Source organism: Mus caroli, chromosome 18, assembly GCF_900094665.2.
Source record: "Mus caroli chromosome 18, CAROLI_EIJ_v1.1, whole genome shotgun sequence".
Classification (NCBI taxonomy): domain Eukaryota; kingdom Metazoa; phylum Chordata; class Mammalia; order Rodentia; family Muridae; genus Mus; species Mus caroli.
In genome coordinates, this window is record NC_034587.1 from 28,799,324 (window position 1) to 28,813,107 (window position 13,784).

A 13,784-nucleotide genomic window follows, 5' to 3' on the forward strand; every position below is an offset into this window, starting at 1 on the left:
CCCTCTCCCTGCCTCCCTCCCTCCCTCCTTCCCTCTCTCTCCCTCCTCACTGTCTGGATGTGGGACTTTCTATTTGTTCCCATCTGAAGCTTCTCTGATGATGGCTGAGCAAGGCACTGACCTAGGAGTATAGCAGAATGGTAGGAGTCATTCTGTTGCTATGTTCCTTAGAAGAACAGTAGTATTTGGTCTTCCCCTAGGAGCATGGCCTATCTAGTCTAAGGTTCTGGGCCACCCAAGCAGTCTATGTGTTCCATCTAATGGCCAGGGCCTTAAATCAAATCAGCTATGGTTAGTTATTCCCAGGAGCCTTGTGACATGCTTGCACCAGCCTGTCCTGCAGACAAGTCACCACTGTAGATTAAAGTAGTTGTGTCTGGACTGGTGTTTACCTTTCTCCTTCGGTAACATGTAGAGTACTTTCTAGTACCTTCAATACTAGTCCATAGTGGTAAAGGCTCTAGGTAGGCACCAGCTTCACTTCTCCATGTTCAGTGAGTTGTTTATGTGTTGTCTTCAGCTATAGGGCCTCACCATGCCATCATTTTGTGGAGAGTAACAAATAGCCTTGACAATAGTCTAGGTACTTGGAGGTTCCCATGTGACACTTTTGGCCAACACTAGATTATATGTGGCCCATCCTTAGTATTGGATGCTTCATTTGTTGACAAGAGATGTCCAACTGGGGCATTGTCTTCCTATTATTTGGTGATTTTATTTAAATCACCTACATGTACACATGGAAGTGCTTACTGTATCAGCTTTCCAGATGACCCCTCAATGGTCCTTATTTTTAGTATTCTCTCCTTTACAACTTTCCCTGTCCCTGTTTGATTTTCCTGTTCAAGTCACCCACCTCCTCCATCCATAACTATATATTCTATTCCCCCCTTCATAGAGAGATTCTTCCTTCCCACTTCCCTAGTTTCTAACCCCTCTGTGGTTATATGGATTGTAGCTTGCTTATTCTTGACATAACAGCTAATATTCCACATATAAGTGAATACATACCATATTTGTCTTTCTGAGTCTGGATTACCTACAAACTTCATGACTTCATTTGTTTAACAGCTGAATAATATTAAATAGTATAAATAAATATTTCTCTATTCATTCATTCATTCATTCATTCATTTATGGATATCTACACCAATTCCAATTTCTGGGTATTCTGAATAGACCAACAATAAACAATGGTGAACAAGCGTCTCAAGAGTAGAATGAAGGGTCCTTTAGATATATCCCCAAGTGGCATAACAGAATTTTGAGGTGTAGCAATTTCCAACATCCTGAATAGCCATCACACTGATTGTACAGTGACTGTACATGTTTATGCTTCCAACAGCAAATGAATAAGAGTGTTCCCCTTACTGCACATCCTAACCAGCATGAGCTGTCATTTGTTTTATTGATCTTGGATTGTGACTCATATAAAATGAAATCTCAAAGTAGTTTTGATTTTCATTTCCCTGCTGACTAAGGATGTTGAACACTTCTTTAAATGTTTCTTTGCCATTTGAGTTTCACCTTTTGAGAATTTTCTGTTTAGATTTGTACATCATTTTTAATTAATATATTAGTTTTCTTGATTTCCAAAGGTTTTTTTAGTTCTTTATATACTTTAGATATTAACCTTCTGTCAGATGTGTAGTTGATAAAAAAAAAAAAAAATCTTTTCCTATACTGTAGCCTGCTACTTTGCTCAAATGATGATGTCATTTGCATCACAGCAACTTCTTGGTTTTATGAAGTCCCATTTATTAATTGTTGTTCTCAGTTCCTAGGCTAACAGTGTTCTGTTCAAGAAGTCTTTTTCTGTGCCAATGAGTTCAAATATATTCCCCACTTTCTCTTTTATTAAATCAGTGTCTCTGGCCTTAGGTCATTGATTCATTTGGAGTTGAGTTGTGTACAGGATGATCAATATGGACAGATCTATTTGCATTACTCTACATATAGACATCCAGTTTGGTTAGAATCACTTATTGAAGATCTTGTCCTTTTTTCCAATGTACATTTCTGTATTCTTTATCAAAAATCAAGGGTTGATGGTATTTGGATTTATTTCTGTCTTCAATTCAATTCTATCAATCAATGTGTCTTTTTTGTGCCAATACCATACTGTTTTATTACTAAAGCTTTGTGGTATAATTTGAAATTGGGAACGGTGATAGCTCCAGCAGTTTTTTCATTATCCAGGAGTGTTTTAGCTATCTTGAGGATTTTTTTATTTCATTTTGTTTTTTGTTTTGTTTTCTGTGTGTTTTCATATGACAGTGAAAATTGTCCTTTCAGAATCAGTGAAGAATTGTGTTAGAATGTTGATTGAGAATTGCAATGACTCCCTATTTTAGTGGAAATGCTTAGTTTCTCTCCATTTAGGTTTATGTTGCCGATGGGCTTGCTGTTAATTGCCTTTTTTATGATAAGGTATGTCCCTTGTATGCCTAATCTCTCTAGGAATTTTTTCAACACCTTATTTTCAACAATAAAAAAATCATGCACAAACTTTTATTCTGATTTTAATAAATTCATTTGATTAGAACAATCTCTTAAAATCAGTATTCCACAATATTTCTTGTTACATTTGAGGGTTAAACAATTTCACCTCAAGGGCAAGATACAAGAGAAAGAGCATAGAGGTAATTTAAACGTTGACAAATTATCTTTCTTTTCAGATAAATTTCTTTCTCATAAACAAAAGACTAACTTCACTGAAGAATTATGCAAGGAAACAAAGCCAAAGGCTTTGAGTGGGATGTGGGAAATGTAATGGCATGAGTGGAATTTGCTAGTCTGGAAGCAGAATCAGACAGTGTGAGACAGAATCAATCCCTCGAAAAGATGATGACCTTGAAATTTCCAAAGCCACTGAAAATATCAGCTGATATTTCTTAAACCGCAGGTATGATTGATATAAATCATCCTGTATATCATTAGTTAAATCCTGAGGATAACTGGAAAATTATATGCCTTATGCATGAAAAAAAATGTTTGACAACTCCATAGAATGCAAGCCTCCTGAAAATAAGAAAATGACAACCTTAAAACCAGTAAAATGTCTAATTTGGAGTCCGAATTCTTACCCTTCCATCCACAGAGAAGTATAGTTCTCATTTCTCAACCCAGAAGTTTTTATCCTTCATTAGATGGAGACCACTGCAGAGATTTACAACTGCTAAAAATGCAAAGAACAGCTGACCATGGAATACCCAACCCAATTGACAGATCTATATATAACTCATCCTTACTCTCAGGAAACATCACAGAAAAAGAGGCATAAAGGTTGTAAGAACTAGGGGGCCACAACGTCTGCTGTGATGTAATGGCTTCTAAATATAACAGGAAGCAGCACCCACACAACCCCAACAATGCGGTCACTTAAACAATGGCAGCACAGTGATAACACTAGTTTACATGCCAGCCTCTACTGGGAAATCTCACAAGGCCCCAACTAGATGAAGAACTACAGGTAATTAAAATAAAAGGGCTTCTGAGAGAGGGTGAGTCAGCCTTCTCCAGAAGAGAGCATCCTGATTTGTAATCCAATCTTAAGCAGTCAGCCTTAAACACATGTACAAATCAGGAACATAAATGGACTCAGCAGACTGTATTTCCATGGACTTTGTAACAATAACAAGGAGGTCATGAATGTGAGAGGGAGCAGGAGACACAGAAGCAGTCAGAGGGACAGGGAAGGGTGAAGTGATGCAGTATTTATGTATGAATTATTTTTAAAATGGAAATATGTATAAAATTGGAGTAGCTGTCAAACTGGAATTTTTTAACCAGTAAAATAAAGATGAAAGGAAAACATTTGTAGAAGCAGAGGGAATTCATTATCAGAAAATATCAACTAGATGAAGGAAATGATTATATATAAGGACATAGGACAAGTGTGTGTGTGTGTGTGTATGTGTGTGTGTGTGCACGCGCTTTAAATTTAAAAGAACACAAAATATAGATAGGGTTTAAATATATTATTGGCAATAATTTAAGGGAAAGAGAATATTAGTTGAGTTAAAATGTTTTAAATTTTAAAAGCATCCAAACTTTCTCATGGCTGACAGAAGACAGCGAAATTCAGTAAAAATGGAGAACAATCAACTAATCAAATATCCATAATAGTATTATAATCAATAGTATTATAATCAAATATCCATAATAGTATTTACAAGCAAGTGTGAGACACAGGATGGAGCTTGTTGGCTGAGCTATGAAACATCTCAAAGTATTAAAGTACCCCGGCTTGTTTCATAACAAAAGGAACATTAATCAAAGAAAATAATAGCACAAATAATTTTAAAACCATTGTTTGAAAGCTGAACAAAGTTATCAATAATTTATGGTCATAGATAAATTTCAATAGACATTAGGTGCATGAAGCAGAGCAGAAACCACCTAAAAACAGTCATCACCCTTCACCCCAGAATGATTTCAAAAAATGGAAGGGTCAGCTTGCAAGCATGCTCAGAAGGAAATTTAAAGAAACATACTTACCATGATTTTTAAAACAGCACAGAAAAGAGATCTGATGACTCTGAAGTTATTATGCAAGAAGTATTAACCTTACTGAGAATTCCTGGTAACACAAAAAGTCATGAAGATATATAAATTATAATTGACACAAGACAGCAGAGAAGGCAGTCACTTCTGAAATAGAAATTGTATACAAAACATTTTTAAAGAAAATCAATGGATTTTTTTCCCACAATAGAAAAAATCTTCAGTACCAGGGTAAGATTTACTTGTTGATAAAAATTTTGGGATACATGCCTCAGAGGATGGCCCCACACCCATGAACGGAAGAGAAGCACCAACAGAACTAAGTAGATTACCCAGGACACAAACCAGTAAGACATGCTCTTAGAAGGGAGATGGGTCTGAGGTCCCCTGGAGAGTGGGAGGAAAGTAGTGATAGGTGGATATGATGCAAATATATTGTATACATGTCTGAAAGAATAAATAAAATATTATTTAAATGTTTACTAACCATCTAAAATGTGCAACAGTGTGCCTTAGTCACTGTTTTAGAGTGTTTCTAGTTACATAAATATTTTGTAAAACTATTAACAGTTGGTACTATGTAAGCAAATGATAAATATGTAGTGGCCATGAAATGCCATCACTGTAGAATTCTAACATGATGGACATGTCTAAATATGTGCTGATAATGATAGCGATACTTAAAACTGTCAAAGCTGGAAAAACAACTCCCTGTGCTGCAAATGCTTAGCACATTCACAGTATTAAGTTAACGTGCATAACTCCATACAACATTGTACTGTATAAATAACAACGACGTGTCATTATATACAAAAATAAATTTCTCAAATATAATTAGAGGAAAGAAAGCAAAACCAAGTATATACTGTCTGATTCATGGTGGTTGAACAGAAACAAGAAAAGAGACTCAGTGTCCACAGATGTCATGGGGGCATGGTAATCGGGACGGAGGTTTCCAGAAAGCTGCTGTGCAGCATCCAGATCTAAGCACTGACCACCAGGAGCATCTGGTTGTTGTTCACTAACAGTTGCTGGTTATTTTGAACTTGTCTGTATGTATGCCAAATGAAAAATGAAAATGTCAGCATTTGGACTTGTTTTTAACTGCTGCATTTTTGGTTTAATATAATAATAAATATAAATATAATTGATAATAATAATGACATGTACAACCAAGGTAGTATAGTTATTCAAAAGGAGGGATATATAACCACAGATAGGATTTATAGGAGAATTAAACGGAATTAGAATGCACACAAAGTGTTTTCTTCTAAAATATGAGGGGTTTTTTTCCCTAAAATTTTAATAAATAAGTGTCTACTTAGTTTGAAAGCTGTCTCAGATTCAAACCTGCATCCCCCCTCGGGGATTGCAGCCAAAAAGCCTCTTGATCTACATCTTTCAGCCAGATAGATACATATGGATGGCTAACTTGACAAGTGAGAAAATAACAATAAACTTTGAACTCATAAATATGAGCTTCTCGGTGTTCATTCCTATAGTCTCAGCATTAGCAAATCAAATGAGAAAGGGCAATTGTAGGCTTCGTGTGGTGATCCGAGAAACACTAGAGCATGTAAATGTGTAGATGCAGTTAGAGGTCACATCCAGATTTAGAGGGCAAGGACAAGGTCTGTAACTCTATGACTTTTAACCTTTTCAGTATTTACTGCTTAAAGTTTCTTCTCTGTCCCAGAATGACCCTTGACCTTCATCTCAAAGAACCCTGTCTACATTGGGTACTAATTTCAAAGTAAAAACTCCACATGCAGCATTATCAATCACATCCTTTCTTCTTATTCTCACCCATCTCCCAGAAGGAAGCCAGAATGTGCCTTTAATTACGCACCTGTGCTTCCTCTAAATATCTACTGCCTCATAATGCTCACCTCACAAAATTATGCTCGTCTGCTTTTTAAAAATGTATTCCTTTAACAAACCCACTTTTTCTCTCAGGTGAAAAGTATTGCTCACAGAACACCTTCAAATAAAGTCTTCTGGGTTTTGCTCCAGGATGACTGCATCTTAGAGACTTTGTCAGTGTCGCCCGATATTATTTTGTGCATCAGGAACTTGAGAAGGAATGGAAATCACTTGTCTCTGCCAAGCCACCAAATCCTTTTAAGGATCATGTTCTATGTCTTCTCCTCCTCCGCTACTCTCTGGTGATCAAGCATTGAAATCTATGAACCTATGGGTTCCAACATGTGGGTCCAAGAAACCACATACTTCTTTGACTGTGGTTTTGGGAGATTTGAAAATGTCATAGAGATTGTTTTGTTGAGTTATATCTCCATGTTTTTCTTGAGGGCCTGCTTTCACTCAGCAAAGGATCTCTTAAGAGATATCCAAGTGCAACATACTTTAGTAATGTGATTCTCTTATGGCTAAGTGGCATTACTTCCTAACTCAGGTTTCTTTGCCATTTGCCCAATGAACAACATTAAGGTTGCTTTTAGTTTTCATTTACTGCTGAAAAAAAAAATACAAAGAAATAATGCCAGGAAGTCATGTATAGGACTTTGCATAAATACTTTTTATTTCTCGAAAGTAAATACCAGTGGGTAAGACTGGTAGAATCTGATAGGGAGCTGAAGTTGCCTTTGATAATCTATAATCAAACCACTTCCTAATGTGACTACTCTTGTATAAACCCATCAGAAATGGGCAAATGAGCATTTGTTCTCTGTCTCAACTGCTGGGACTACCAATGCTTTTGAAACTCCTCTCTTTCTCTTGTGTGTAGCTGTACAGTGGTACCTTGAGGTATTAAGCTGTAGTTCCTAATGGCTGGTATTGAATACCCCTTTTCAGATGCTTATCAACCAGCTTGGTGGATTTGGGGATTAAATATCTATTCAAGTCCTCTAGCTACTCACTAAAATTAATAGTAATCAAATTACCTATCCAATTTTTGCAATTTCTCATAACTTCTAGCAAAATATAAATACATAAATAATTTCTGTTGCATGTGTGATCTAGTAAGTTTTTCTACCCATATGTAATTTGTCTTTGAAGATACCTTAGGCAAAACAAAATTTTTAGACTTTGGAAACTAATAATATGTTATTGTTTCGTTTTATGGATCATCCTGCTAGTATTTATAAAATGTAGCCCCAAACCAGAATAATAGAACCTTTATTAAAATGTAATGACCATATTTTCATGGTCATAGTTCTGGACTGGCTATTCTTTGTCATTGATCAATGTATCTGTCTCATTGCTAATACCATGCCGTGCTATGCTTTTCCATTAAGTTTTAGAACTGATAGTGATCATATAATAATGGTGTTCTTTTAATCAGCTGTTCTGTGTCCTTTGCCCTTCCAGGTAATTTAAAGTTAACTAGTTTACAAAACTCTGGGAAGGCTTTGATTTGGGTTGGGGAATTTCATTTTGTTTTTTGTTTCGTTTTGTTTTGTCTTAAATCTAAAACTCAAGGTCATTCCTAGAATTTGACATTTCTGTTGGGCTTTTCTACTATTTATGAATTAATAAAGAATATCAGCGTGAACCTCTGAAATAGACATAGCAACATGTTAAGGAAATGCAGTGTAATGTAGTTAAATACGTATGATGCACCTGGTCTTTGAGAAACTTGTTCTCCACCCAATACTCCACTCTCTGAAGACTGGAAGCTCCTCCTTATTGCCTTCCGGTATTTCTAAAGTTTGTTCTTTACTATCATCTTCTAAAACTGATGCTAAAGAATGAAAGGAAATCGAGGCTAGAAAAGAATTCCCAAATTTTACCAAATTGTGTCCCACATGAAATAAGAATATTCACAATTCAAACTTTTTCTTCCGTATATTTAAACTCCATTCTAAATTTTCCCCCTGATGCTGTTAGGACTGTTACAATTTCATTTTTCTGCATTGTATCGTAATGGCTTTCCATAGTTGCTTCTTTCAGGAATCACTTACTACTTAAGAGCCACTGCATTTGCAAAACCATCAAAGAAGCAATTGGAGCCTCATAAGGAAATCATGCTGCTGTGGTTGCTGACTTCAGACACATTATCATATCAGGATCTGCTTTTGTAAAGATTGCCCCACCTTAAAAATTCAAAGAATTTGTCTTTTAAATTACTATTCTCCATGATCAAAATTATATTTAAATTTCTATGTCAGAATATCTTTAAGTCAATGATGAGCTCTAAAAAAAAAAATTACAGGAGAATCAAGGCTTCCTTACAGAAGATGACGATGAAGGTCAATTTAACTTAATGCTTTTGAAACATTTCATTGATTCTCATATCAAAATATAACCTTAGAGGAGATTTCTAATAGTAAATTTCCAGGCAAAAATTGAGCATTTGTTTTCAAGAGAAGAAAACATGTATTCCTTAACACATGTGATGCAGTGTGACAATTTACTATGTGAAGTAAAACATACTTGTCACTGGGTTTTAAGCAGGTTGTACAATAAATGAACTATCATGTAGAGCGACTCCCTCTATAATAGAAATGTTGAATTATTGACAGTTGGGTCTTTTTAAAACTCACTTATTAAACAATTATAAAAAACATTGAGGGAGGTTAAACCCAAGTTATTTCTACCTCATGCTTGTGACTTCTGGCTGGTTCAGGATCAATATCTTAAGTATCCCTCATCATGGACTCCTTATATATCAGGACATTTGTCCTGATTGCCCATTGACTTAGGAGTGCCCTTACATAGTGCTTCAAAGGAAGTCACCCACTCAAAATACATTCTCGACTTGAAAACGCCTCTGTTAGAATTCTCTCCAGAGTTCATGAGCACACAAATGTCCCATCTCCGCACCTCTTCAGCATGTTCACTATTTGTACAATTCAAATGGCATTTCTGAATCTATGAATACTGCTGCCTACCTATCTGAGCACTAGCTTGCATGTGAATGTGATTATTTGTGACTGTGGTTGGACCATGAATCACATTTTCTCTTCTCCAGTCTCAGCAGATTGAGCTGCAGTCCTGCCGTTGGTAACATTTTTGTTAAGCTTCTATTGAAATGTTGTGTTTCCTTACATTTACTTTGTTGCAATACTTATTAGAAGCTCACTCCCTTTTACATTGTTAAAATATTAAAATATGGTGTCTGCTACAACATGCTCTTTTTTAAGCAACATTAAACTTGGTATAAGTATTATGTGCACTTTATCCTTGACTTTATCTAGACATTTGGGACGTGTAACTATCAATTACTCCTGTTGCTATAGTTCATTGTTTTATCATAAAGTGTATATTTTTGTAGCCTATAAGATGTATGGCAGATCAATATGTTAAAAAAATTTCATATAGCCATTTTTTAAACTTTGTATTGGTCTTTGTGAATTTCATATCACGTACCCTAATCCCACTCATTTCTCCCTCCCCTCATATGCGCCCTCCACTCTCTCAACCTACCTCCAACAGAGAAAAGAAATCTCATTGTAGAAGTAGTAATGTGTCATAGTATGTCCCACAGTACACCCTTTTGTTCACACATCTTTCCTTGCATATGTTCATTGCAATGAGTCTGGTTTGGTACGAGGCCTCTGGATTCTGCTACTCTTCCAATAGTGGACCTCACTGGGACTCCTCTCCAATACCCAGTTGTTACCCTGTGTCATGGAGATCCTGTAGTTTTGGATATGTAGAACCAGTCCCTTCATGTATTCCAGCAGTTCATTGATGGGGTAGATGTTGTGATGGGCCGATTCAAAGCCCTAGATCTGAGCCTGAGAGGTATGGTCAGTCTGCTGGCTCTATGGCTTACATACCCTCAGGATATTGCAACCTCCAGATCCAGGGCCAGTTGCCCAGGTAAAGAGCAGGATCCATTCTTCCAAGTGCTGCAACAGATGAAGGACAGGACCAACTCTCCTACTCTCATGACCCCACAGCCAGCTCTCCCACCTGCAAGGTGGCAATGGGGCAAGAGTGGAGGGGAGCATCTCTCCTTTGCCCACACAGCCACATAGAAGACAAGTTATGGGGCCAGCTTGCCCATGCTCATGCCCTCAGGGCTAGCTTTCCCACCTACCCCATCCTCCCCATCAGGGTCAGCTCCACTGGGCTGCCCAGGTGAGTGCCAGGGACAGCTATCCTGCTCTCAGGAATCCTTTGGGGCCAACTTCCCCACCCACCAACAGTGACTAGGGCAAAGGGAATGGAAGAAGATCTCTCCCTCAACATTACCACTACACAGCAGACAAGAGGCAGGGCCTGCTCTCCCAATCTTATGCCCCCAGACCTGGCTTACCTGAAATCCTACATCCAAAGCCAGCTCTACTGTGCTGCCTGGGCAAGAGGCAAAGCCCACCCTTCCAAGTGCTACAGCAGGTGAGAGACAAGTACATCTCTCCAGCTTTAATGACTTTGAGGCCAGCTCTCCTGCCTGCCATTTATGGTTAGGGGCAAGGGGGATACCTCTCCCTCACCCATGTCACCAAACAGTGGACTAGTGGGGGTGCCCAGCTGTCCCATGCTCACACCCTCAGAGCCAGCTCATCCTCATTCCTACCACCAGGGTCAAATCTGCTGTGCTGCCCAGGCAAGATGCAGAGCCCACTCTCCTAAGTGCTGCAGCTGGTAAGGTGCAGGACCAGTTCTTCTGTTCTCATGACTCCAGGACTAGATCTCCTGCCTGCCAATTGTAGTAAGGGATAAGAGATGACGAGGATATCGCTCCTTCATCCAGAACACCAAAAGGGAGATGTTACGGTCAGCTCTCACATGCTCATATCTTCAGGGCCAGCTCACCTGCAACTCCCACAATGTGGAGAGCCACTCTTGCAAGTATACTGCAGTTGGCTAGGGACAGAGCCAGTTCTCCTGCTGCCATGCCCCCAGGGCCAGTTCTTTCACAAAGCCCAGGTGAGGGGGTGGAGCCAGTTCTGAACAGCTCCCAGACATCAACATGTCACTAGGGGACAACCCAAACCAAAGAAATCTGCCTGGATTTTGGTGGTAATCAACCCTTGCTGCTGCAGGGCCACAGACCCAGCCATGGCCCTCCCAGTAGCAGCACAGCCAGAACCCCCACCATAGTCCCAGCTACTCACAGCAGGCTGTACCTCACTATTTGGAAGTCTCCAGTCCTGCCTCTCTTCATTGTGCCCACATCCTCCTGTTTCTTTTTCTTCCATTTCTCCACCACTTACTTGCTCCTCTTAGTGGCACCCAGGCTACCTGAGTGTCTGGGATCATCTCAGGAGTGGTCTCGGGAGTTCTTTACACCTCTTGTGCATTATTGCACCAGACAGGAATCATCTCAGGCATGGTCTGCCCATCCACTACCACCCCCTCTGCCATGTGCAGCACCACACTGGTGCTCAGGCTAGCTCCCTGTCAGAGCCCCCTGGCCTGGTGGTCATCTCAGGCTTGCTTTTTTGAGGGAATATTAAGCTACTAATCATTCAGATGTTCATAGGTCAGAACACTGAGTGTAGACATAGCCTCTCTCCTCTGTGCCACCACTGATGAGCATGTGTCACAGCAGCCACACCCGCAGTGCTTCCAGGGGCATGTCACATGGTCATTCTTTCCATTATTTCAAAGTCATAATCAGGGAGTCCAAAATATTCCCACTTTAAAGTTGAATTTTAACATCACAATTTTGATATTTCATCAACCCAAAAAGACACAACAATTTTATTTTTATGCACATTAGATAAAATTTCTTAAGCATAAAACTCAAATATTTTCATGGAAAGCGGGTTATTAGGAAGAATTTGAAGATTTGCTCATGGCAGTGTGTAAAACGAAGGAAAGTGAAGCACAAGGTGGATACATACATTGCTCATAATGGGTTCTAGCAGGAAATTGGAATAATTTCATTAATTTTCAAGGTTTGGTTCTTATTTAATAGTTACATGATAAAAGCAATCACTTTATCTCACAGGTGATACTCTTCAGGCCAGCATCCAGGGTCATAGAGATTCCTCTTCCACAGTTCCCTACTTTCCCCTGAGCAAATGAGTCATAAAGGGATTGATAAGTCCTCTGAGAGCACCCTGCAAAAGCCTGATGAAAGTGAGGCAGCTTGGTTGTGATGGCAACTAATGCATCTTCTGTATCCTTTGTCCTTGAGCCCAAGTGCCATGCTACTCCACTGCTGGACTTGCCTCCAGGTTCTGTCTGGAGACCTGTTCGCAAACCAAAGAAACAGGAACAAAGAAGATGAATCAAGTGTGACATTTCAGACAACTTGCTGGGTTTGTGGAGCCCCATGAAGACAGAATCTCTAAACGAGGATTACCTATTCTTTATCTCCCACACTGTAGCTTCTCACAGTTCCTAATGAATTCAGTCATTTTTGAGCAGAGAGTTATTCAAAGCAGTTAACAGTTTAGTAATAAAAATGGTGATCTATTTTTATATTTTTAAAAAGTGACCTTCTCCACATCTAAATGTTTTCATTGTTTATTGGCTCCTCAAGCGCAATTAAACACATGACTCATAACTGGAAAGAGGCTTTGTATAGGCTGCACCATGTGACGGCAATGATGGAGGAGGATGGGTCTGGCTACACAAAGTGTGTCAGTCAATGAATCTGCAGAGAGAATGACTGGAACTGATTAGTCACCAAATGTGACTTCTAGATCCGATGAGCAATCTCAGTTCCCACTTGTATTATCCTGACTTCCTTCCAAAGAGCTGTATTTATTTCAATAATGAAGTAGAGTCATGCATTATAGAGTCATTGGGAAGCCTCAGATGTCTCTTAGCTCTCTTCTTTAAAATAAATCTAATGATAAAAATTTCCTACCTACCCAGTAAGCATCTTGGTTCAAGGTCATACATGGCAGTGACCTTTCCTTAGAAGAAACAATATTGAAATGTTTTAACCAATTCAAAGAAACTTCTGCAGTTTCTGTATCAGGGGAATGAAGTTCATGTCTCTAACACTGCCTCTCTCAACCCTCTCTGATAAATAGGGCCACATGTATGATAAGAAAGTGTCCCAAGACTAAGCCATAGCCCTATACTCCATTTCTTTCTTAAAGATAAATATGCAAGACAGTAGAAACAGCCTTAAGTTATATTTAAGTATATTTATTGTGTCAAAAATGTTGAGGAAACTCAAATTAATTTTTATCATTTTTCAAGATATTTACATTTACTTTTTTTTAAAGGTTGTTTTTTGTTGACATTTTTATTGGATATTTTCTTCATTTACATTTCAAATGCTATCCCCAAAGTTCCCTATACCCACCCACCCCACCCCCCGCCCTGCTCCCCTACCCACTCACTCCCACTTCTTGGACCTGGCTTTCCCCTGTACTGGGGCATATAAAGTTTGTTAGACCAAG

The 13,784-nt window shown here is 38.6% G+C and overlaps 1 non-coding gene across 1 annotated transcript; it reads right to left on the reverse strand.

The window, feature by feature from the left end:
* Positions 1-11,868: 11,868 nt before the first annotated feature.
* LOC115029906 lies at positions 11,869-11,999 on the reverse strand. The gene has a single exon (XR_003835482.1). It is a non-coding gene; the product is annotated as a small nucleolar RNA SNORA17 (small nucleolar RNA).
* Between the last annotated feature and the right edge of the window lie 1,785 nt (positions 12,000-13,784).